Source organism: Thunnus thynnus, chromosome 2, assembly GCF_963924715.1.
Source record: "Thunnus thynnus chromosome 2, fThuThy2.1, whole genome shotgun sequence".
NCBI lineage: Eukaryota > Metazoa > Chordata > Actinopteri > Scombriformes > Scombridae > Thunnus > Thunnus thynnus.
The window spans coordinates 24016415-24040248 of NC_089518.1; the positions used below are offsets into that span (position 1 = coordinate 24016415).

The window sequence follows — 23834 nt, forward strand, 5'->3', positions numbered from 1 at the left end:
TTTAGAGTCTATGGTTTTATAGTCTCTTTGTTCTGACTGTGAACAGCAGGAGTCCTAGGCTATGTGCTACATTTGTGTGTGTGTGTGTGCGTGTGTGTGTGTGTGTGTGTGTGTGTGCAGGGTTGGACTGGCAATTTTCGTCTGGACTGGCCCCATATTTCCCCAGCATACGCACTTATGAGTTGCATAAAGCAATATCAGGCTATGAATAACATATAGGCTAAGTAATGGATATCAAGTTGGCACCCTATCAACAGGTGGACTCACAGGATTTCATAAAATAATGTAATAGATAAATAGCCAAGAAATAGCCTAGAGGAAAAGTCAGCACCCCAAGAAGCGCACTTAGGATTTTATTCGTTTGGCAGTTGTCATGGGCAACTTAACTCTCAGCGCTATAATCCGTAACTTCACAAATACAACAAATATGACATAATCATATGTAATGAATGTAGTCTATGAAAGAATGCAGTACTGTCATCATGAAACAAAATAGCCAAAACTTAATTTTCACACTGGACAAAAGCTTTCCTATGATGATCTGGAAATGTGAGAGCTATTTATAGTCAATCATCTGACATTGTGCTCACAGCTGATCTGATCCAATTCAAACATCAGGCTTAACAGTCATGATTTCATGCTACCGACACTATTTAAATGTTCATTCACTGGTATTGTCAGGCTGTGACAAGCAGCATGCCTGCACCCTATTGGAGCAGACCCAGTGTGACTAATCAGCTGAGCCATAATAACACTCTCGCCTTTGCATCGTTTAAAAAAAAAACTACATAGCACAGCGGCCTTAAGCAGCGAATAGAACAGAATAGTATGTCTGCTCTTCTCTGCCATCCTGTCGATTACGTTATTCCATCAGTATTCAAAACCATAAGAATGTATTTTTCTGTCGCCATAAGCATGAATGCTTCAAGATGTAGTGCTCCATAATCTATTCTTGATGAATTTTACAGTCATAAAGCTGTGCTTGCATGCCACTTGTGTAACAGAGAATGCCAGGTCCACAGCTGTTAACGCTGTAACTACGTGAGCTAACGTTAACAGTGTCACCTGCTGAAGGTTCTCATGTGCTTTTTGCTTTTCCTCGGCAGTGGCCTCCCCTTCTTGCCCCTGCTCTCCGCTGGAATGAGCCTGCTCATCTGTTCAGTCTCTTTCCTCCTTCATATGGTGGTAGACTGTTAATGTTATTGCTGCAGCTAGGCATGCTAACGCTAACAGGATTTTGTGTGGCAGTGGCATATCGATGTGTAGTGATATCGATGAATAAATGTGTTAACTTAAAACATTTTGCAGCATCAGCCACAAGATTTTCTTTCTTTCTCTCTGACCTTTTCCGCTCCACCTTTTTGCTTTTTGGGACTTTTATCCATATGTATAGGCTAGTGTTATTTTACATTCAAACTCAACTCTTTCTGTCTTGATTTGATTATTTACCGCTTGACCGCTGACATTACATTGATGGACACATCCACTTGAAGGAGTAGGGGGAGGATGACAGTAGCACTTCCTGCACCTGCCTTACAGTATAACAATTGGGACCATGTAACCGCCAATCAGATGGGCTCTTTCTACATCAAGTGGGCTGTGGCTTTCCCACAACATTGCTGGTGGCCTTGCGGCCCACTAGGTGGACCGGCCCATCTGGCATTTGCCAGAATTGCCAGATTGCCAGTCCGAGCCTGTGTGTGTGTGTGTGTGTGTGTGTGTTTAACAGAGAGAAAAGGGGGAGGAAGAGAAGAGGGGTTGTGAGTTCAGTTTCCTCAGCTAAAATCACCAAAGAAGTAATTTTAATGTCTTTGCATCCTGTTATCTTGTCAGGCCATCTGTCTCTCAAAGAGTTTTGAAAGCACCAGTGTTTGGTCTGGCCAGCGTCAGTTTTCACCCCCTCTGTGAGACTGTGAGAGATGAAAGGGACGCTTCTGGAACAACACCCACCTTGTCTCTTTGTGGAATTAAAGAAAGGATTTGTCCTGTGGAATTCAAAAACAAAACAAGCGTTAGAGGAGGAGATGATGGGTTGGACATTTTAGAAAGAATATCAACAATCAACAAACCCTTGTAAATACCCTCAAGGGAAACTGTGTTACATCAAGATTACGATGGTAATACGTGGTGACTTTGCATTAGGGATAGATGGATTTGGTAATATAGGTGTTAAGATGATGAGAACAGCTTGATGTTTGATACCAAATCCACTTATAGAGATGTTTTTGAGATTTCTGTCAGAATTGCATTTGTTTGTATTTGGATGAGCATGTATTGCAGTGCAGCTTCTTGTCAGTGGTGCGTGTAGTCTGTGTAATGTTGTCTGTGGTGTATGTCTTTGGGCACTGTATGTGTGTGAGGTGCTCTGCGGCTGCCGCAGCTCTGTCAAGGGACCACAGCAGTGACAGCAGGCTCATTTGCTGCATGATTATCGACTGGGTTGTTGAGAGGAAAGGCCGCCTACGTACACACTCACACACTTTCACTCACACATAAACACACACGCACAGACACTACACAGACTGTTTCTTGTTTAAGCCAATTATGCAGGCCAGTAACCTGCCATATGGCTTCTGCTAGTTCAGAATCTGTATTTGTGTGTGTGTGGATGGAGTCATTATAACACAAAGTCAGATCGAGCCTGAGGCCACACGGCAGAAAAAAGAGAAATCTTAAGCAGAACTAACAGTCCAGCACTGTGTAATTTGGGCAACACACTGAAGATGAAGCAAATAAAATGTATTTATCTATCCATTAGGGCTGTGTGAAATCACCTAATTTCACCTAATTTATGCTGGTAATGATTAATCAAACTATGTCTTATTAAAGTCACCTTTGCACAAACTTCTCTGTCCTCAAAGTGGAGCTCTTCTTAGTAATTTGTACAGAAAATTGCCAGAAAATTATGGATTATGAGTAATTATTTACCATTTCAGTAAGAACACTTTGAGGTATTTGTTTGCTAACATGGGAAATTCAAAGTAAAATATAACTTTTACATATAAATGTATGTCTGTTACATTCAAGCTCTTGCCAAATGAGTTCACACTGCTGATTAAGCCTATCACGGCCAGATACATTTCTATGTATCTCACAGTGTACAGAGTTTTTAAATCTCATGTTGGGAGGGACTTTCTTACGCTGGAATGCACACACTAACTTCTGGTTAGTCTGGTTGTTGATAACTTGAATGGGGATAAAATAATTGAATCATGCGGCTCTTCTACACTTTCCAAATGTTAACGGACCAGAAGGATCAAATTCTGATAGTGAAATGAGATAATTTCACGGGGGTTGTGTGATGCTCATGGCAGTTTACCCACTGTTTTACAGCTGCAACAGTAGCAACGGAGTAGGCTACGACAGAGCCTATGACGTAAGCAGGTGTCAACAATGTTTTTGTAATTACTCTCACTGCCAGAAGGGGGACACAAAAGTCCTGCACTCCAGCTTTAATATATCATGCAACTTTCAAAATAAGCAATATCATATATTTGGATAACACTTTTATTCACATTATCCCATCAGCCGGAATAGAGTTGCAGTATTTTAACAAACACTTGAGTAACAGACTGCTGTGTCTGGAACAATCTGCCCCGGCTTCCCGACTGCGGTCAGGAAGCACAGTCAGGAGACTGCTTAACAGATTCAGAGCTAAGTTGTAGCCAACTTTGGGGTCAACCCATAGACTGTATAAGGGTCAACCCCATGAATGTACCCAGCTGCTTGCAAACAAAACTAGGGAACTTTGTTTGGTTGTTGAAGAGCTACAGCATTTCGTTTTTTTACAGACTGTAGCTGAACCTTCACCGTCAACATTAACTGCATTAACCGCTACTCTGCTTTTTTCCAACTTTCTTTCCCTTTTGCTTTGTTTTGTTCTGTATTGTGTTGACTGAAGCCAAAGTGTACTCAAACAACCCTCATCATCATCATCATCATCATCATCATCATCATCATCATCATCATCATCATTCTGTACCAGCTGGTTCTCATCTGCATCCGCCTCCAGCTGCATTTCTCCAACACTTGTAGTCATTTGTAGGCTACGTTGCTTTGAACTGCAGGTGGAACAATGCCAACTCGACTTATGAAATAAGCCCACACAGCAAACTCTGACTGGTTGTGTACTTATAGGGTTAGATTTGTTGTTGTTCTTTCAAGGGGTATGTGTATGAAGGATGATATTTAACATTTGACATATCAGTATGACTGAAATTAGGTCGGTTAGATGGTCATAATGTTGGTTTTGGTTACTTTTTGATCAATTGCCCAGCCCCTACTAACAGCCCCATCCAACTCCATCTATCAATCCATCCAGTGATGTTTGTTGAATTTGTAGATTGTGATAATATTAGGCAAACACAGGTATTTATCTTTCAGATGGACATGGAGCAGACAGAAGAGCTGACTGACAGATGAGCAGAAGAGTCCAAGTAGAATGACCTGCGTTCGATTCAAAATAATGATATCAGTGCTACCACTACAGTGATCCATTATAGATTAATGGATTGGAAAGTTCACATAGCGTTGCTGCAAAGTCACAGGGGGACACTGATGCACTGAGTTGAGATAATTAAGTTGGACAAATGTGGAGATTTATTGTCAGAAAGATTTGAGAATTGTTGATGCATCTCTTATCTGTGCAAAAGGGTTCAGCACAAAAATGTCTTGTTTAAAGTATTGATTAGTTTATTAAAAGTGCATGTTTCTAAATATATATAAACATTTATCACACTGCCTTCACTATATTAATAAAACGACGATGCATCATGTGTTATTTGGGGCTCTTAAATATGACCATCTCCTCTGGTAAATGATGAAAATCCTTTAAATTCTTAAAGATGATGGACTACCCACATTTTTTTAAAGATGAGATGAGAAAATCCCCCCCCCCCACACCTGCTCAAACATATTACACACACACACACACACACACACACACACAAAACATACACTCCTTCACATACATATGCACACTGATGCACCAAACTTAAGAAGAGTGCGACTGCAGGGTCTCGTACTTTGATGTGTGTAAAAAAAGAGTGGTGCTTGTGTGTATATGGTCGCATAGTCTTGTGTTCCTTTGATGTAGTGATATCAAGGTTAGTTGTGTAAGTCCAAGATAATCTTTTAATTTATTTTTTTTTCGATTTTATGAGACTCACACTTGCAGCAACAGAAAAAAAACATATATGCACGATTGAAGAATGATCAAGTCCAGACTCCTATCACAGAGAAATGTCAACACTTGGAACGCAATGAGCCACGAGGTGTTTTAAATGTAGATTTCCTCATCACTTTGAACATACTGAAGTAATCCTACTCCATTATTTCATAAATATTAGAAACTGGAAGCCTTACCTTTTCACATTTGTGAAACGGGAACTTGGAAATTTTATGCAGATAGTTTTTAATGCAATTTTCTCCTGGCACATTTATACAAGAACAATGAGCCTGTACCTACATGTGAAGCAGTCTCTTTCTCTTTCTGTCTGTCTCTTTCTTGCTCTGTTTCTTCAAATCTAACACAATCATAGCCTTTTTTTCACACGTAATAATAATATTGTGCCAGCTATATTCCTAAATTTTGATTTTCGCTCCCATAATTCACCAGGAAGACATATAACACATAATCAAGAGTGCCAAGTATTTTAATGAATAATGTTTTATGATAATATTCGTATAATCATCATATTATAATTGTATTTAATTTATTATCAGATCACCGCTGCTATCATCATAAAACAGATAAAAGTGCTTGTATGACAAAAGCTTCTTGGATCTAAATGTATCATCAAGGCAAAGACGGCAGGTCTGAACTGCTTTAAAGGAAATTAAAGTCTTTGCTCATCATGTTCCCATTCTCATTGAAAAATTGTGTGCTGCAACATACTACCTCTTATCTGTGGATGCTGGCTTCTCGACTCTCAGCGACAATGTGTCTTTCTTCCGCTCTTATCTAGCTCAATATACTGTGTCTTCAAATGGGGTTGTTTTTGCGAGAAGACGCCATATAAATAACTCACTGATTTGGATTCCATGACATGTGAGAATTATCTGATCGCTCCAAGTTCATGAATCGTGACATACTTGATGAAACGATTGAATGTAAAGAACTCAGTCACCTCTCTTAAAGGAGTCCACCCTCAAATTCAGCCAGGACCCTTCCCTTCCAGTAAATCTTAAAAGTATGCACCAGAGGATTGTGGGGGTAAACATCTGTGTGAAGTGTGGCCTCGTGGCTACATAGCGTGTGACGCTGCGGGGGGTTGAGGGGACACTGACTGACCATAATCGCTCAGTGGAGCATGGATAATGACATGTGTGTCCACGGTGCCATCAGTTGGAGCTAACCAGCCATGAGCAGTTACTGTCAGGCTTTCTGTATCTCTGCTGGGAACAAAGGGAGTCCAACAGACATTTGAGGGTCACTAGAAGCACATTTATGCCCCATAGAGAAAGTCGCTGTGTGGCTACCTGTGTTATAGCTGGACTGGTGACTCTCCTAAAAGAGGCTCTCTGGCTGTGTGTGGGGGAGTGCCAGCACATATCATAGCTTTTCTGTTTTAGTGCTGTTATAGCTGTCAGGTCTGAATATCTAGTGAAGCTGAAAATAACTGAGTAATTTAATTTGATGGGTCTCTTATTAGGAGTGCTTTACTCGATATTTAATTACATCAATGTCCAATACATATCAGCCTAAGCAAGACTATATTTTCCTCAATTGTAACATGGTTGATTTGGCACCGTTTGTGGATCACCGCGTGCCTTTTAAACTGTGCCCCTGGTTTAGAAAATACATACTGTGACAACCTACAGATCTGGCTACCAGCCTTGGACTCACAGGCTGCATGACAAGGAAAAATCAAGCAAGTGAATAGGTGTAGAAAGCACTTTCTTGACTGCTAAATTATGACTCAACATAGTCTGATATGGGTTCAGACGTCTGTGATTTTGAATGATTGTGGGTATTTATCTGAATCAGAGTATGAGCCAAAACGTTGCATCTCCAGTGCGCCACAGAATAGTAAAGAGAAATGCTAATGCACTATGTACACCTCCACTCTATGTAGACTCAGAGAGACAGGGGATGTCTCATAGAGATAAAGGATGGAATAAACATGAAATGTAAATAATACTCAAAATAAGACCTCCAACAGTTGGTCTGTTCGAGTCCATTATATATATAGTAAATAAACATTATAACACATGATCAGAAACATTTAAGATATTTGTAACCAAGTTTGAAGCCGAAAAATAACAGAATACAAAACAAACTCAAGTAATGATAAGGCACAAGATCTATCTAAACAGACTTGATAACCTGCAGAGTGCTGCAAGAGCCCGAACTGCCAAAATGTGAGCAAAGATTAAAAAAACACCACATAACCACAAACATAGCACTACCTGTACCACCTTCGATGTTCTGATCTTGGTGCTCTAGGCAGGATCATGCAAGCAGACCCTACTACACATAGACAAATACATACACACACACACTATTGCACCACAGCACAAAACATCATGCAGACACATAGCACACACTCAGCCGTTACAGTTTATGAATGTGAGAAGTGGATTGTTTGCAAGTCAAAGTGAAGATAGTAAAATAACGTTACAACTTATTCTATGCATGGCTGAAATTGTTGAAGATAAATTTAAGCTGAGTAATATGCAGCCTTGTGAGGATGAACTATTGGCAAGATACAGCAATCTCATGTGTGGCTTCCCACTCATCTCGATTTTAGAAGCCAAATTGTTACATAACAGAGTAAAAATGTTCAGCAAGACACATATTTCTGTCTTTACTTAAACCCTCTTAGCACAGTGGTGCCTTTGCCCTCATTATGATGGCACAAGGTTTCATTTGCAATGTAATGTGGTTCTCTGTGATTGTAGCCTGACAGATATAGGATTATTGAAGCTAATACTAATATTATATCTGATATTTGTGAGTTTAAAAAAATCTGATAATGATATATCCACCAATATTAATTTTCTTTACAGAACCCATAACATAAGTAAACATTTTTGATAAGATTCACTTAACTTTGTTTTTTTTGTTGTTTTTATTTTTTTAACCACTGTGACCAAGAGATTCACTGGGCAGGACATTTCACAGTCAATGAACTTGTCACTACTTTCTGGTGGACAAACTATAGTGAGTGTGGGGACACTTTCTCTAAATGTATCATTGGCATTTCTGTACTTCAGTGCCAATACTGATGTATCTGCATCGTTAATCACAATGTGCATAAATGCTGTTCACATAATGCTCTCTCTTGGGCAGCAACTAACGATTATTTTCATTATCGATTAATCTGCTGATTATATTCTCAATTAATCACTTTGTCAATAAAATGTCAGAAAATAGTGAAAATGCCATTTACAATATCCCAGACTCAAAGGTGACTGTTGTCTGAACAACCCAAAGCCCAAAAATATTCAGTTTAGAGCTGCAACTATTAATTGATTAGTTGCCAACTATTAAATTAATTGTCAACTATTTTGATAATCAATTCATTGTTTTGAGTCATTTTTTAAGAAAAAATGTCAATATTCTCTGGATCCAGCTTCTTAAATGTGAATATGTGAAAATATGAATAACAAAAGACATTTGAACACGTCATCTTGGGTTTTGGGAAACAATGATTGACATTTGTCTCAATTTTCTGGTATTTTATGGACCAAACAACTAATCTATTAATCGAGAAAATAATCAACAGATTAATCGATAATGAAAACAATCGTTAGTTGCAGCCCTAATCCAGTTTACTATCATGTATGTATTATCATATTTGAGAAGCTAAAAGCAGCAAATATTTGGGCATTAAAGCGATTATTCAATTATCAAGTTGCCAATTAAGTTTATGTTGATTAATAATTGGTTAATCGATTGTTGCAACACTAATTCTGTCTATGTAAACTGGGCAGGTTTTTGTCCTGTCACCAGTGAAATTGTGTTTTTGTCTGTGTCTGTATATGTGTGTATACCTGACTGACAATTCCCCCATTGTCACTTCTGAATAGTGAGTGTCTGGGAGAGTCTTGACCTTGTCAAGTGTACTTCACCCATCACATGATTGAGCTGCTTTTGGCGAGAAGAGTGAGAGGTTTGGGGACTTGCATACAATGAAATGGTCCCTGAGACAGCTACAGACTGGAGCTTGGGCACACACTGTAGTGTCCTTGACTGTCCTTGGTTCTTCAACTAAAAAACTATTCAACAAAAGATGAAATGTCCACTTTGCACTGCTGCAGGTCACCTGTGTTACCACCCCAGGTCACCACTTACTGTACCTATAATGTTTTACTGATTGTTGACTTTATGTAGAGCATTTATACATATTATCTTTGCTGCCTCATTTATCTTCTTCTCTTGTATTAAACTGATATTACTTGTCTGTTGGTGCATTTTCATATACTCAGTTCAGAACGCCTCCAATAGAGCAAGCCAAAGGTCTCTGAGCAGCAGACTAAATCAATCTGAACGTCTGTGTGGTTGAAATGTGGACATTCATTTACTTCTACAAGCCTGTGAATTTTCTTTTTTGTCAAAGTCAGCAGCTTCTGGTACAAAACAACACCAGCTGTATTGTTCATTGACAACATGTCAAAGATCTGCTTCACATGAATAACTTCTGTGATTCTTGACTTTATCTTCAGAGAGGAAAGACTTTTCCTTTAACTAACGCAAACATTCACTCTTTTTTCAGTATTTAGTAGCCATAATTTGAGGCCCTTTTAAAGCAGTGTGTGCATTTAAAAAAAAAATACACACACTCTCCCCACCACCCTCCATTTGCTGCATCTATCCCACAGCACTGGCTGCAATCAGCAGTGTAATTTTAGGGAGCTCTGGAATGGACATTAACCTGTCGCTTTTCTAACGACCTTAAATTGTTCGTACTGCTAATGAAGGCTCACTTGCTACCAAATGATGGGAGTGAATGTCTGTGTGCTGCTGCCTCTGTTCAGATCATTTCATTGTGTTTACCTCTATGTAAAAAAAGCATATACTTTCCCATGATTCTCATGAAATCTGCTGCTTTCCATCCATTTGTGGTAACGCATAAAAAAAAAAAAAAAGTTCTTAAGCTTGGCGAAGGAGGGAAAGTTGGTTTATTGATAAAAGCAAAATGTGACAAAGTGCAATGGAAACAGACTTGTCAAAGAATTCATGATGTAAATGACTCACGTGGAGAGGGACTTTTTATTTTTTGACCTGTGGCAGGTCAATGCCCAAGCACTGACACAGTAAATGGAGTTGTTTTCTGCCCTTCCACTGGCCAACGAGTCACAAAAGCTGACCCACGTGTGTTTTTTGGTCTGTGGAGAATCTGGCATGCAGAGGGTGGAGTCATGGCTGGAGTTGAGCAAGAGTAGAAAAAAAAAAAACAATCTGAAAGGGCAGACACACCTGCAGTACTTAATCAAAAAGGCAGCAGGAAGATCTCCGAAATGAGGAAAAAAAATGTCTTGTGCTGTTGGATGTCAGAATAGGAATGCAAAAAAAGGTGACCTTCATTTTTATAGAATGCCGTCGTCAAAAACGCCCTTTCAACCCAAACATACGTTGTTTATGGATGCAAACCATTAAACGGACAGACTGGACTGATGAAATCACCCGGAATTCTCGTCTCTGCAGTGCTTATTTCATATCAGGCAAGGTTTTCTCCACTGTTTATCACACACAAAGGCAAATGTAATTAATAATGATAAATTAGTAACAGCAGCAATCACAAAACTGACAATCTCAGTAGACTATTTCATAATGGTAAACACCATTGACCAAAGTTAGCAACATTAGTGTTTAAGCAGAAGTAGCATGTAAACAAAACAAACAAACCAAATTTCCTTTTAGACAAGCATTTAAGAAATTAATGAATGAATGGGGCATACAGTAATATTATATCTGTGATATGTCATTTACTTTACCCTATAACTAAGCATAAACTTAGCTAAGCCTTGGGACCACATATTTTCATTGTGGTTACAATGTAATGACAGAGGATTTCTTACAGGGGAGGTATCCATGGATCCAGAAAGTCCAGACTTTGTTGCCTCATTGTTCACTTATTCAAGGCAGAGTCAGTGTATGGATGCTTCAAAAAATTGTTCAGGTAACATTCTCCCTTGATTTGCTATCATTTTACCTTATCAAATGATGGTAGTATATCTTAACTAATATTTCTTGGTCATTCTTTGTTTTATTTATAGGTTCAATAGGAAGAGAAAGAGGGCTGAAGCTATCAGCAAGTCCTTTCTGGCTGACACATCAAGCTCTCTCACTGCAGCTCAAGTGTTCTCCACTGTGGAGAAGACAACAGACTCTCAGCCTCCAGACTGTCAAGAGGAGCTTTGTACTAGTAAGAATTTCACACATGCTTGTTAGCCCAGGGATCCTCCTTTTGTTATAATGCAGAGCCACAGATAGCTCCATAACGACCAATGCAAGCAATCTGTTGCTTGCATAGTTGCCAGAGTAGTTTGAGATTGCATTATTGTCCAGTAATGTGGTTTATCTCATTTGATAGTAAATTGTTACATGTTTAGGAGGCCGTTACATTTTATATATATTCTTCCTGATCACTTAAATCTTTTGAGTTGGGTGTGTGTAATACAACCCTTTCAAAAACATGGGAGTCGGACTCTACTTCTTAATTAGTCCTTTCACCTCAAGTATGAAGTGCAGTCCACTGGTCTAACTTTTATCCACCTCTGTATATTTAAATGATCAATATTGTGCTGGATGAAGACTTGTGTGTCAAAATTCTGTAAATTATTAATTAATACTAGTAGCATTGTGAATCTCTTTTGGCAAAGGTACAAAGTTTTCTCATCATCATCTATCTCTCTCAGATGAAGAAGATGTCATGATCCCTCAAGCCATCTATAGTGAACTCAAAGTCCAGCATGACCAGCTTCTGACAGAGTGTGTCAACAAAGTGCAACACACTCAAAGAGGAAAATAAGCAGCTGAAGGAGGAACTTGGCAGTAAGAGGTTTTCTTTCAGCTTTTCTTTCAGTCAGAAACAAAACTCAACAATCCTCTTCTTTGCTTGTCTGACCACTATCATTTTTGAGTGATTGCTATCAAAATTGAAAGACAGTGTATTGGTGATGCAGGGAAGATGACCTGGAAGATCACGTGTTGATTGTGTTAATGAAACTGTGCTTGGGTGTAACTAATAAGGACATTGCCTTTAGATTTAATGTAACAGATACTGTCAACTCAAATATTATAAGAAACTTGCTCCCTATAGTGACACAGACATAAAAAACAATCATCATATGGCCAACCAGGAAGGCTATTCTCAGGAAAATGCCAAAAGGTTTTAAAAGGAAATGTAAGCAATGTCAGAGTATCTTGACTGCATTGAGATTTTTTATTAATAAACCTAATAATCTTACTGCTTGAGCACAGACATGGTCAAATTAAAAGCATCACCATTCAGTTAAATACTTTAGTTGGGGTTAATTGGGGAGCAATTTCATTTTTGTCATTAGGTTGGGGTGCCTGCGTTTCTGACAAAGGAATAACATCAAAATCGGGATTCTTTGAACTACTGGAGCCAAAAGATGATATTTTGACTGATCGAGGGTTTTTGATTAGGGAGGACCTTGCAGCATACAGAGCCACCCTTCATATTCCACACTTCACAAAAGGCAAGAAAAAGCTCTCTGATCATGAAGTTGACACATCAAGAAGACTGTCAAATGTGAGAATACATGTGGAAAGAGTCACTGGTCGATGGATGAAATTAAAAAATTTAACATCTGTAATTCCACTTACTCAGGTGGACATCCTAGACAATATGGCAATAGTGTGTGGGGCATTAACAAATCTTTGCCAAAGTGTTGTGCCTAAAAGACAGACACACTAACAAGGCAGCTAATCATTCACAATGTGAAAAAGAAGCAAAGTGCTCACAGGTTGAACTGAGGTGGGTACTTAATACATGGTTCATTTCCAGGGTTTCATTGTGAGTTAACTGGGGGATGGTTTCTCTTTATGCATGAGTTATTTTAGCTGTTTTTGATTGACTTTCAGTATTGACACCAATAATGAAATGATGCTCTACATTTTCTATTTCATATTTCATGAATATATACTAAGAATTGTTTTTTATACCTGCACTTGTGTCTGGTCTCATTACCACAGTCCTAGAATTTTGTTGTACTGTAGTCAATACAAGTACACTGTGTACTTAGTGGTGTGACAAATGAACCTTGACTTAAACAGTAAGTAAGAATAAAAGTCTGGATAAAATTCACAAGGCTGTATTTAGAGTATTGAAAGTATTTCTTTTTTCTTTAACAATGAATTTAATGACTTCATATGCAGTTTGTGAGGAGACAAAATGATGAAACATTTAGAACATTTGAACACAAATGAATGTTTCAGTTTTTTACTAACCATTTTGTCAATTGAACAAAATGTTTGGGGTGGAAGTACTCCAAAATTAATATTAAGTATATTTGACATTCTCTACTATTAAGTATTTTGTTTTTAAAATTTGAATCTATTGACCAAAATCGATAGATATTTGGAGCAACACTGCTTATAAACCCACATACTGAAGAGCAAATGTACACAGATAAGATGAACACTAATCTAAATTTGCAGATTGTAAAGGAACAATGTACATGAACTTGCTTTTAACTGTTTACATTATGTCCATGTGGAGCTATATTGCCTTTTCGGTATTGTTCTGTTTGCAAAACTACTTAGATGGCATTCTTTTGATCTGAATACGCATGTAGTAGAAACAACTTTTGCAATTGGCACAGTCAATCAACTAACCATAGTCTGACCTGTTGCAGTGTGGACAGTACAGTGCATGTTAATCTAGGAGGCTGGGGTCCATGCTCTTGGTCAACAGCTCTGGCAGAAGATGGTTCAGAAAAAGTTGTTCAGCCTTGGACAAGGCTCTCAGCAGCAAGTCTTTATCTCTCACAGTACGATTGATGACCATGACCTGTTTGGTCCAAACTACAAGTCACTGTAGTGGACATCATACGCAAAAATCTGCAGCTGGACCTGGTAATAATATGAGTGGTTCCTCTTCAGCTGCCCATTTGTGTCAAGGCAGAACTGTGGGTCTTCATTGCATCTGGTCAGGCCCTCTCTGTATTTATATGGGCACTTAATCTCCAGTGTTCCGCCCTCACAACATGAACAGCTCACAATCCCATCAGACGATGCAGAGATGTAAGTGGTCTTGGAAAACAACAAGACCAGAGAGTCTAGGAAAGAAATTAGTGTGACCTTTTCTCATTTCTTCAATGTAGCATTTTCTTACTGTATTCTCTGTTTCTCTCCTCCAGAGTACTATTGGTACTCATAGATCCTCTGTCTTATTGTAATGCATGATGTTTTTAATGTCATTGTCTGTAGGCTCTCCAGCTTTGTACAAATGGTATAAGTTTGTTCTTGTTATTTTGCCTTCTGTGCGTGTGCCAACACCTGCATTTTGATTGCTCCCTGGTATTAAGCTTGAGGGTTTCACATTGATCTGAAGTAAGCTTCTTTCTAAGGGTGTTTTAAAACCTATAGAAAATTTCAAGCAAACCAAAATGTTTCAACAAAAGCTGTGTGGGAGCTGTCACTCAATTCATGGGTCAGAAATCTTATGGGGTTGGCAGGCAGAGAAAGGAGAGCAGAATTGCCGTTTCTTCATTATTGTGGTCATCGTTTGAGCCATATACCAAGCTTCAATATGTGAACAGAATGGCACATTTGAACACACTTCAAGGCAACATCTAGAGAACAATGTGTTGCTTCACATCATGTGAAGAAGGCTTGCTGCCTTCAGTTGGCTGAAGTGGAGAAGGGAGCACATATTGAGCACACACCACGACATAATGCATAATAATAATAACATAATGCACAGCGCAGCTTGCTACGGAAGCTGGTTTATTTCAAAAAAGTGCAGTTGGAAGCATTTCTTGGTCAGATCACGTCGGATCACGTTCATACCACTAACGAACCATACCAGAGTTAATTTGTAACCGGACCAAGACCACCTGTTCAACAAGGTCTTGGTCTGGTTGTTTTGGTCCACACCAAGTTCGATTGCTGTGTTCACACCTGGTCAAAGGAACCGCACCAAGGGGGTAAATGCTCCAGGGTTTGATTCAACCGAACTTAACAAGACAGGTGAGAAAAAGTCTCTGAAAAAAGTCTCTGAAACATCTCAAGACACTTCTCCTTTAGTGTGTGTAGTGGTCATTGGGCAAACTCCAAGAACAAGCACTGCAAAAAGCCAAAGTGATGCTCTCATCAGCACCAGCACTTAACTACTATGACTCCAACTGCCGGACTGTTGTCATCGCAGATGCAAGCAGCTACAGCTTGGAACCATAGTACTGCAGGAACACATTGGTTGGTTGAGACCAGTCGCTTACTGCTCATGCACTCTAACTGAGACGGCGAAACGATTCTTCCTGATAGAGTAGGAGTGCTTGGCAGCAGTGTGGTTTGCATGTACAAGGAATTGACAGTTACTATCTCCAAACAGATCACAAACCGCTAGTACTGCTGATCAATGCATATGATCTGGACTAAGCACCGATGCTGTGTCAGAGACTGTTAATGTGCATCATGAGGTTCAGTGTGACAGCTGTGCATGTTCTGGGGAAACAGCTTATCATGGCTGACACTACCCAGAAGTCCCTTGAGCCAGGAAGCACAGTCAGACACAGATCAAGATGTCAAGATCGAAGCAGTGGTGACAAACAAACCAATTTTATCAGACAAGCTCAACGATATAAGAGAAGCTATGCGGAATCACTCAGACCTCCAGACGGTCATCACCTGCCTCTGAAATGGCTGGCCGTGTAGGGTGGCTGAGTTTCTGTCCTCCTATGCATTCTATGCTTCCAGAAATCACCTTTGTGAGTCAGAGGGTTCTGAGTCTCTTGTTCTGGACCATGACCAAATAGTCACCCCTGCACCGCTGAGAACCAATGTCCTGAAACAAATCCATGATGGCCACCAGGGGCTGACCAAGGGCCGCGAAAAGAGCCAAGATGTCTGCCAGGCGTCAGCAGTGAAATAAAAGTCCTTCTGCCAGAAGGACCCTGGCAGAGAATTGCAGCAGACCTGTGTGAGCTGGAAGGAAAAAGTTATCTGATATTTGTTAACTACTATTCCCACTACATCGAGATGGCCCACCTACCTTCTACATCAAGCCTTCAGGTCATCAACTGGCTCAAAAGCATATTCTCTGGATGGGGAATACCACTGGAGCTTGTCAGCAACAATGCCATGCAGTTTGCATCAGCTGAGTTCAGTGACTTCAGTAGTATGGGTTTGCTCACATGACCTCCAGTCCCCATTACCCCAGGCAAATGGGGCAGCTGTAAGAACAGTCCAAACTGCTTAATGGATTCTCAGACAGCCTGACCCATACCTGGCCCTGATGTGCTACTGGATGACACCCATCACTGTGACAGGGGCTAGTCCTGCTCAATTGATGATAGGACGGCAGATCCATACCATTGTTCCCATGTTGGAAGAGAAACTGCAAGCCACTCCTATTAGTTGTGACCAGGTACAGATAAAAGACTTCAGAGCCAAAAAGGTATGAGTATTTCTACAACCACTGACACTCTGTCCACCCACTTTTAGCACTGAATCCAGGTCAGGCCGTCAGTCATGCTGGATGGGGAAAAAGGAATGAGGTGGGTGGAAAATCAGCAGAACCACAATCCTACCTTATCAGAATACATAAAGGCACAGCGATGCGTTGCAACAGGAAACACCTGCAGGCTGTTCCAGAGAGCACTGAGCCTGCTGACCAACAGCACGAGTTGAAGGAAAGACTGTCACAGCCAGTCAACAGTCCCCGCCTTGCAACGGTCACCAGGGAGGTTGGATCACCCCTGGGCTGGTCGCCCCCAGAGACATGATCCTAGCAATCAAACCACAGCTAAATAATAGACCTTGGTGGTTAATATCAAATGAAAACTGCTATGTTCTTACATCAAAGTTGTTACTCACTCCATAAATGTATGTCTTTTTTGTATCTGGAAGAGCACAAAGTTGTTAATTCCAAAACTGTCCATTTCTGTTTGTGGAAGGCTGCCCTTTTTAGTTATGTTCAGTGTTTTCTTGACATCAAGTTTATGCAAGCATATTTGCACTGATGTGTTGTGGTTGTGATTGCAATTGAGATCTTTATTGATTCATGTATGACAAAATACCACAGCCTGTGGTTCATTGTGCATCATGTTTGAGTAGGAGATTAATCAAAGAATCAGATTGATTGAAAGATCTAATCCATCACTTTCTGACAGTTTGATTGATTCAACTTTAACCACCCATTTATTTGATATTAGTTCAGGGTGTCTAAATAAAGCTGTTTCACCAGCTGAACAACTTTGTTCCCACCCTCTTTATCTGTTTGACTGTCTTTAGTGACTTGTTTTGCCTCCAAAGAGGCCAAAACAAATAAAAGGTTGAGCTTGTATTGCTTTTGTTGACCCCACATACTGGTAGCCAATCAAAAATTATGCTGGTGCAGATATTCAGTATTTGTAAGAAAGACTCTTGTCTAGCTGGCCAACCTAAAGCAGTAAATGTTTGAGATCACCATCTGCAGGAAGTGCAACATTAGCAAAATTGTATGAAAACTGAACAGAAACAGAAAGTAATATATATTGTATTTAATCAAATATGTATAACAGCTAACCTTGGCTACTATTTACACAGCTATCTTACACAATTATTTATATTTTCTATTGTATTTTTCTTACTCTCACATAGTATAGAACAGAGGGTATGGTACAACTTAACTTTTTCAAAAAGTCCATCAATTTTCTCTAATCCAGCAGTTCAAAATAAACCATAATATAAGTAGCACATATTTCTGATGAAAGTCAGCAGCTAATAAATACATAGCCAATATCATAGACTGTATATAAAGATGGACATAGCAAGGTGTGCTGTTGCCCGTTGGTTTGTATCAATAGTCTGATTCAGTGCGAGTCCTGGTGCCAGGGAGAGCAGCAAGTGAGCCAACTGTCAATCACAGCTGTCAATCAACACACATGGCAGACATCAAAGCTACTATGAGTCTTCAAATCTTATTAACAGAGCCTAATTTCCAAATGACCACCAGCACACTTATTAGAGGGCCTGAATTTAGAGATTGAGACCATAATGACTTGCTGAAAAAACTGAAAAAAAAAGATTGACTTAGTATTTCTAGAGAGAAGTTGGTGCTTTTTGAATGGGAGTCTATTTAGCCAGCGTCTAGGGGCCTCAAGTCATGGTAGTTGCTGCTTGGCCAATATCAGTGTGTTGTTTGCTAGTATGGGACTAGTAACTGGCAATGATTGATATTCAAATATTGTTTCAGAATAATTTCTACCAAAAAGTTTCCACAAAATATAATTGATTGTGATTGTTGAATACATGTATTAACAACACCAAAAACAGACACACCAGGGAGTGAGAAGGGAAATGAGAATCAATTGTGACATTATCTCATATAGCAGGACTCAGTTTAGGATTCATTGCAGGATATCAAATTAATAAGTAATTATACCATGTGCAAGAAAAAAATATGTGTAGATCACAATATGCAGGCATCACTGAGAAATGGATGGAGACACAAGGAGCAAAGAAATCTGACAGAGAAACAGGAGAAGTGGGCAGCCTGTAATATTATCACTGGTATTGGAGGTATTGTTTTCAGCAGTTTATTACCTTAGCAATTTACTGTATGTAATGTAAAATAAAATGTCAATAATATAATCGGATGACATACATAATATAAACGACATAGTAAATAAATAATTTGGAAATGCATATGTATATCCACAGTGGTTATTTGCTAAACTTATGTGTAGTCAATTGACAATTGACAATTATCTGTATTTACATTTTCTATTGTGTTATATATTAATATTTTAATAGTCATTCCAAAATGTTACATTTTAAGGTGATGGGTCTACAGATTTTCAGGGCTTTTTATTTTATTTTTTTAATTAAACCAAATGAATCTGCAACAATATAATGACAGAGTGATGACAGAGTGAGGACAGGGGGAGATGTGACAGTACAGCATCAGCCAAGACCTGAAAACGACCCTGCCACGTGAACTTTGTATGCACCTTGGCAAAGTGAGCTGCCAAAATACTCACAGACCAATTTTCTGCTGCTGTCAATGATTAAAATGATGTGTCTTTGTTCACATGACTACCTCAGAATCCACAACTTAAACAGTAATGATGAAAATGTAGAAAAACTCTCAGGGGTACAAATTGGACTATAACCACCCTTCAGGAACACACATCCACACACATATATACACACTTTATTTCTCCTGCTTCACCTGTTTCTCTCCTTAGTCCATCAGAGCCTATCCTATTCAGAGTGTAAAGTGTGTGTCTGGAGAATATTTATTTTGACCTGTTTTATGGCTCCCTCGATGCGTTGCAGCTGTGAGCAGTCATGTGTCTCATTGATAATGAAAGAAAGGGGGATCAAAGGGAAATAGGGATGGAGAGAGTCATAGAGAAAGAGAGCGTAAGCGAATGCATCTATTTGATAATGATGACCCATTGGTTCAGAAGTGTGTGTTGCAATCTCAGTGGCGATGGAAAGCATTTGACACACTCAGGACATTCTTTGTTTCCTGCCTGCTTCAATTAAGTTCCTGCTGTTTGCGGCTTTAGAGCCTGTGGCTCCACTAATCTGATGTGTTTCTGTGTGAGTAACTGAACGAGTGTTTGTGTATCTCCCCATGTGCATTTGTGTGTGACTACTTGTCCTCGCCATTGTGTGTGTTTCTATGCGTTTGCAAGGCCCTGCTGCTGATGTATTTGGACCTTGCAGGTTTGTTAACCTGTTCTTTTAAAGTTTTTCTCCTTCACTCACCTCTCAAAACAAACTTTGGCTTATCTTATTTCTTGTGGTCTGACCATTAAGTTCAGGAAAAAGTTTTAAATTCTATAACCAACCCAGTGTTAATGTGCTCTTATGCTCATCAATCACGATTATGTATGATGGATAAAAAGAGAAGAAATGACTTGGCTGTTCTTGGACCTAAAATATGTAAATTACCTCATTTGTACATTCTACATCTAAAACAACCAGCTCTCCCACCTGTGTAACCAGTCTCTGTGTTGGCCTAGTGATGGTGCTGTTATTGTCTCTTCTCTTTAGTTGCTTGTTTCTTTTTTCTCCATCTGTTCTCCCCATGTTGTGATTGATTTGTCGATGTAAGTATACTGTGTATAAATCAAGAGAGAAAAGAGTAAAGTTTTGCCTTAAGTTGGTTCCAGAGGAAAGTGCATGTTGTTGCTTAAATCAAAAAGGTTTTATTGTCCATACATTCACGAATTTAAGACATTGTGCATCTTGAGTGTGTATTTAGCTTAATTAGTTTTATTTAACCAACAATTAGATTAGCATGTCATGCTACTGTTAACACGAACCAAAACTTTGCACCAACAGATGGACTAACTGACACTCCTATGTACATGGCACTAGCACATCTAAAAAACACAAACAAAAAAAATAAAATTTTTGTAGATTCATGGACATTCTTGGGAAATTATATCCTGTCTATAGCCGGTAATATATTGATAATATTGGTATTATGATATGTTACTAAATATTGCTCGATTTTTGTCATTGTAGTATTGTGGTGTAGTTTAGTTTGTGTTGTTCTGGTCTGACACACCTTCTATGCCTGTATATTTGAATTTAATTGCAGAAGTGTTTGCTTGATCGTCATAGTTATGTCAGTAATTATCTTCCTCAAATGTACTTTCTAAAAGTGCCAATACTCATCCTCTAAATATTGTCACATTATGTAAATTTACTACAGAATTGTGGTAATTGATCAAGATTGTCCTGCCCGACAGTCTGTGAAACTGTGTGAAACAGTGAGTTGCATCTGTAAAGAATGTATTCATAGTGCAGTATTAATAAGGATGATGAAGGGTTTTTATTGACTATTATTTTTTGAATGTGCAACTGCCCTCTCCTTTGGTTTTCTGTGGCAGTGCCAATAGATTGTGGTTTGTCAGATTCAAAATGGGGATATCCAGTCAGTGAATGACCTTGAATTAAAGACATAACATTTGCTATGCCCATAGGTGGCAATTACTGGATTATTGTAAATGCATAGTGCAACAGTACCACATGTAGAAAATATAGTCATCAGCAAACTGACTTAATGATGTCTGTAACCACTAGTCCAAGTAAGGTTGTATCTGCAAAACCTCTGAGTGTATTGAATGCAGCAAATGTGATTTTATGAATCCAACTTTTTCTTGTTAGAGCAAGAAGTGTTATTTTTTCCTTTCAAAAGTTACATAGGGTCACATTAAAGGTCTGACGATCCACCCCCTTCATTACTTACTTAACCATTAGTGCATTAGTCAGACTCGATAAATGGAGCGCTCATTCAGAAGACTGAAAGCATGATGATGTGTGAGAAGATTTAATACATTTTGCAAAAAAAATGTTCCATGAGAAGATCATTTAATTATTGACAGTGATTTTAGACGTGTGGACTGCTTTTATCGGGCTGCTTACCTCACAGAATGTAACTCCATGTCCTTCTGTTTTGATCGTGATTGTTGGAGGCTTCTCATATATTTTTTTAGTTTCTACTTGTGAAACTGTATCCCAGACCTTCGCTCTCTCTCTCTCCCTCTTGCTCTCTCTTGTTTCTCACTTCTCTGTCATGGATGGCTGAATTCTTCAAGTTGCGTGACCTTAACACCACAAGAAATGCATACAGTACTTGAATTTGAATCAAATTGCAACATTGGTTATATTGATATCTGAATGTGTCTCAGTCCAGCGTGGTCAGATGGATTTGTGAGCTGCTCATGCATCATTATTTTACCACACACCCTTTCTTGTGGAAAGAGGGAACTGATCCTCACAATGTACAGTAGACAAGCTTCTCTTGCACCACTGACAGCTCAAATCTTCCTGACAGAGAAAGACAATACGTATTAAAATAATAAGTTGAATTACAGTCTTTGCACTGCAAATGCTATCCCTTTTTAACTTTCACCTAGATTTCTGTATCATTATACCGTAGCTGTGTTTCACATGTTATAATAATAGAAAAACATATAATTCTTGAAGGCTTTTAATTAGAAAAACAATAGGGAGCACAAATATCTCTTTTTGAAAAGAGCACTCATAAAAAATAGCCTTGATATTCCTTTGTTTACCCCCTATTATCACCTCAGCACACACAGCATTATACCAACTGATGAAAGACCTCATGACAAAAATGTTCAAAAAGGTCCATGAGCAAAGCATTCAACCCTTTTTAGCTCCTGAATGGGGTGAATTTTTGTCGCTGAACCTGACCTCCTGTGTAGGTGGACTATTATTTGAAAAAGAAATCTCGTTTTGCAATCAATACTCTAACACATTTCTCAAACCCATAGAGTACAGTGCCACCTCCGTCCTTATCTTCAGCCACAACATCTCTAACTACCTCTACAGTAAAGACATAGTCCTTATCAGTGGGTGTGAATCTAGTGTGTCATTGAGTCCTCCATGACTTCTGTGTATTCCAGTGTCCATGTGACAGAAGCCCAATAGACCAGACAGTTGACTTCATTTTATCTCCCTCTGCTCACCCACTCCTCCTCCTGCCACTCCTCCTTCACTTTGTCTATAGCTTTAAGGGTCAGCTGGCTAGACAGACAATTAGGCCGTCGTTCTATCACCTGAAGAGCACCAGCTCTATATACATATGCATGTGTGGGTGTGTATGTGTCATTGTCAATGTGACTATTTGTGGCAGTACAAGGACGCCAGGGGATATTACTTTCAGACCTCCATAGTCTTGTAAAAGAGCAGATCTGGAACCATAGCTATCTGTAAGCCTGTAAGCATGACCAGAGGAGAGGAGAGGGACAGGGAGAGATGAAAAGCCTGATGGCGAAGATATTAATATGCTGCATGCCCTTTGGATACTGCTGTATTGTGTCGTTTTACACACACACACACACACACACACAGACACTCACATTTAAGCACCGACACAAATAATATTCCTCTCTTTCCCTATTAAACTCCTCTCCTCAGCCATCAGCTCAGAAAAGCAAAGCTCATCTCATCCGTAAGTAAGGAGAAATAACAATAGCAGGGGCAGCAATGAGAATAGTAAATTCTGAAAATGGATCACCTCCCTCCTTCTCTCTGAAACAAGTCATTCAGGCAAACAAACGATGGAGACAGAATATGAGCATATATGTGAGAGGGAGGATTGATGGGGGGTATTGATAGAATTTACACTCCTGGTTGAATTGACAATTATCCGCTAGATGAAATTGGAATTGGGTTGTAGAAGTGAGACCTTTTTTGCAACGAAACCCAGATGCAAATATTGGAATAATTTACATGAGAGTTTGATACCCTCTCTGCCTCATATATCCAAGGATTTAATAGCCTACTTTCCTTGCAACTATTCTCGAAAACAGAGGAAGAAAGGGAGAAAGGGTTGGAGGGGCAGGAGGGGATAGGGGAAAAGAAAGGAAGAGACAGATGCAGAATAGAGCTAGGAGCAAATTCAGGCCTTAATTTGCAAACCATAAGCAAATTATGGGTACACAGTTTCTTCCCTCCTGCCAGTAGCTGGTGATGCAGTTTGTTTTGGATGGCTTGCATTTCCTCCCTGCAACCCATAAGGTGGGCCAAATACCAAAGCCACCTCTTTGACCTGAGGCAAGAAAAAACAGGGGGTAAGGGAGGAAACACAGAGGAGAACAAAAAAAAAATACAAAAAAGAGAATAACAAGAAACTCCCCCATGAACACAGTTATCAGTAGAAAAGGAA

At 39.3% G+C, this 23834-nt stretch overlaps 1 long non-coding RNA gene across 1 annotated transcript; it reads left to right on the forward strand.

Annotated features, from left to right (window-relative positions):
* The first annotated feature begins 5719 nt into the window (after positions 1-5719).
* LOC137198369 (uncharacterized) lies at positions 5720-17567 on the forward strand. The gene is made up of 3 exons (XR_010931635.1): positions 5720-11126; positions 11224-11372; positions 11866-17567. It is a non-coding gene; the product is annotated as an uncharacterized lncRNA (long non-coding RNA).
* Positions 17568-23834: the final 6267 nt, after the last annotated feature.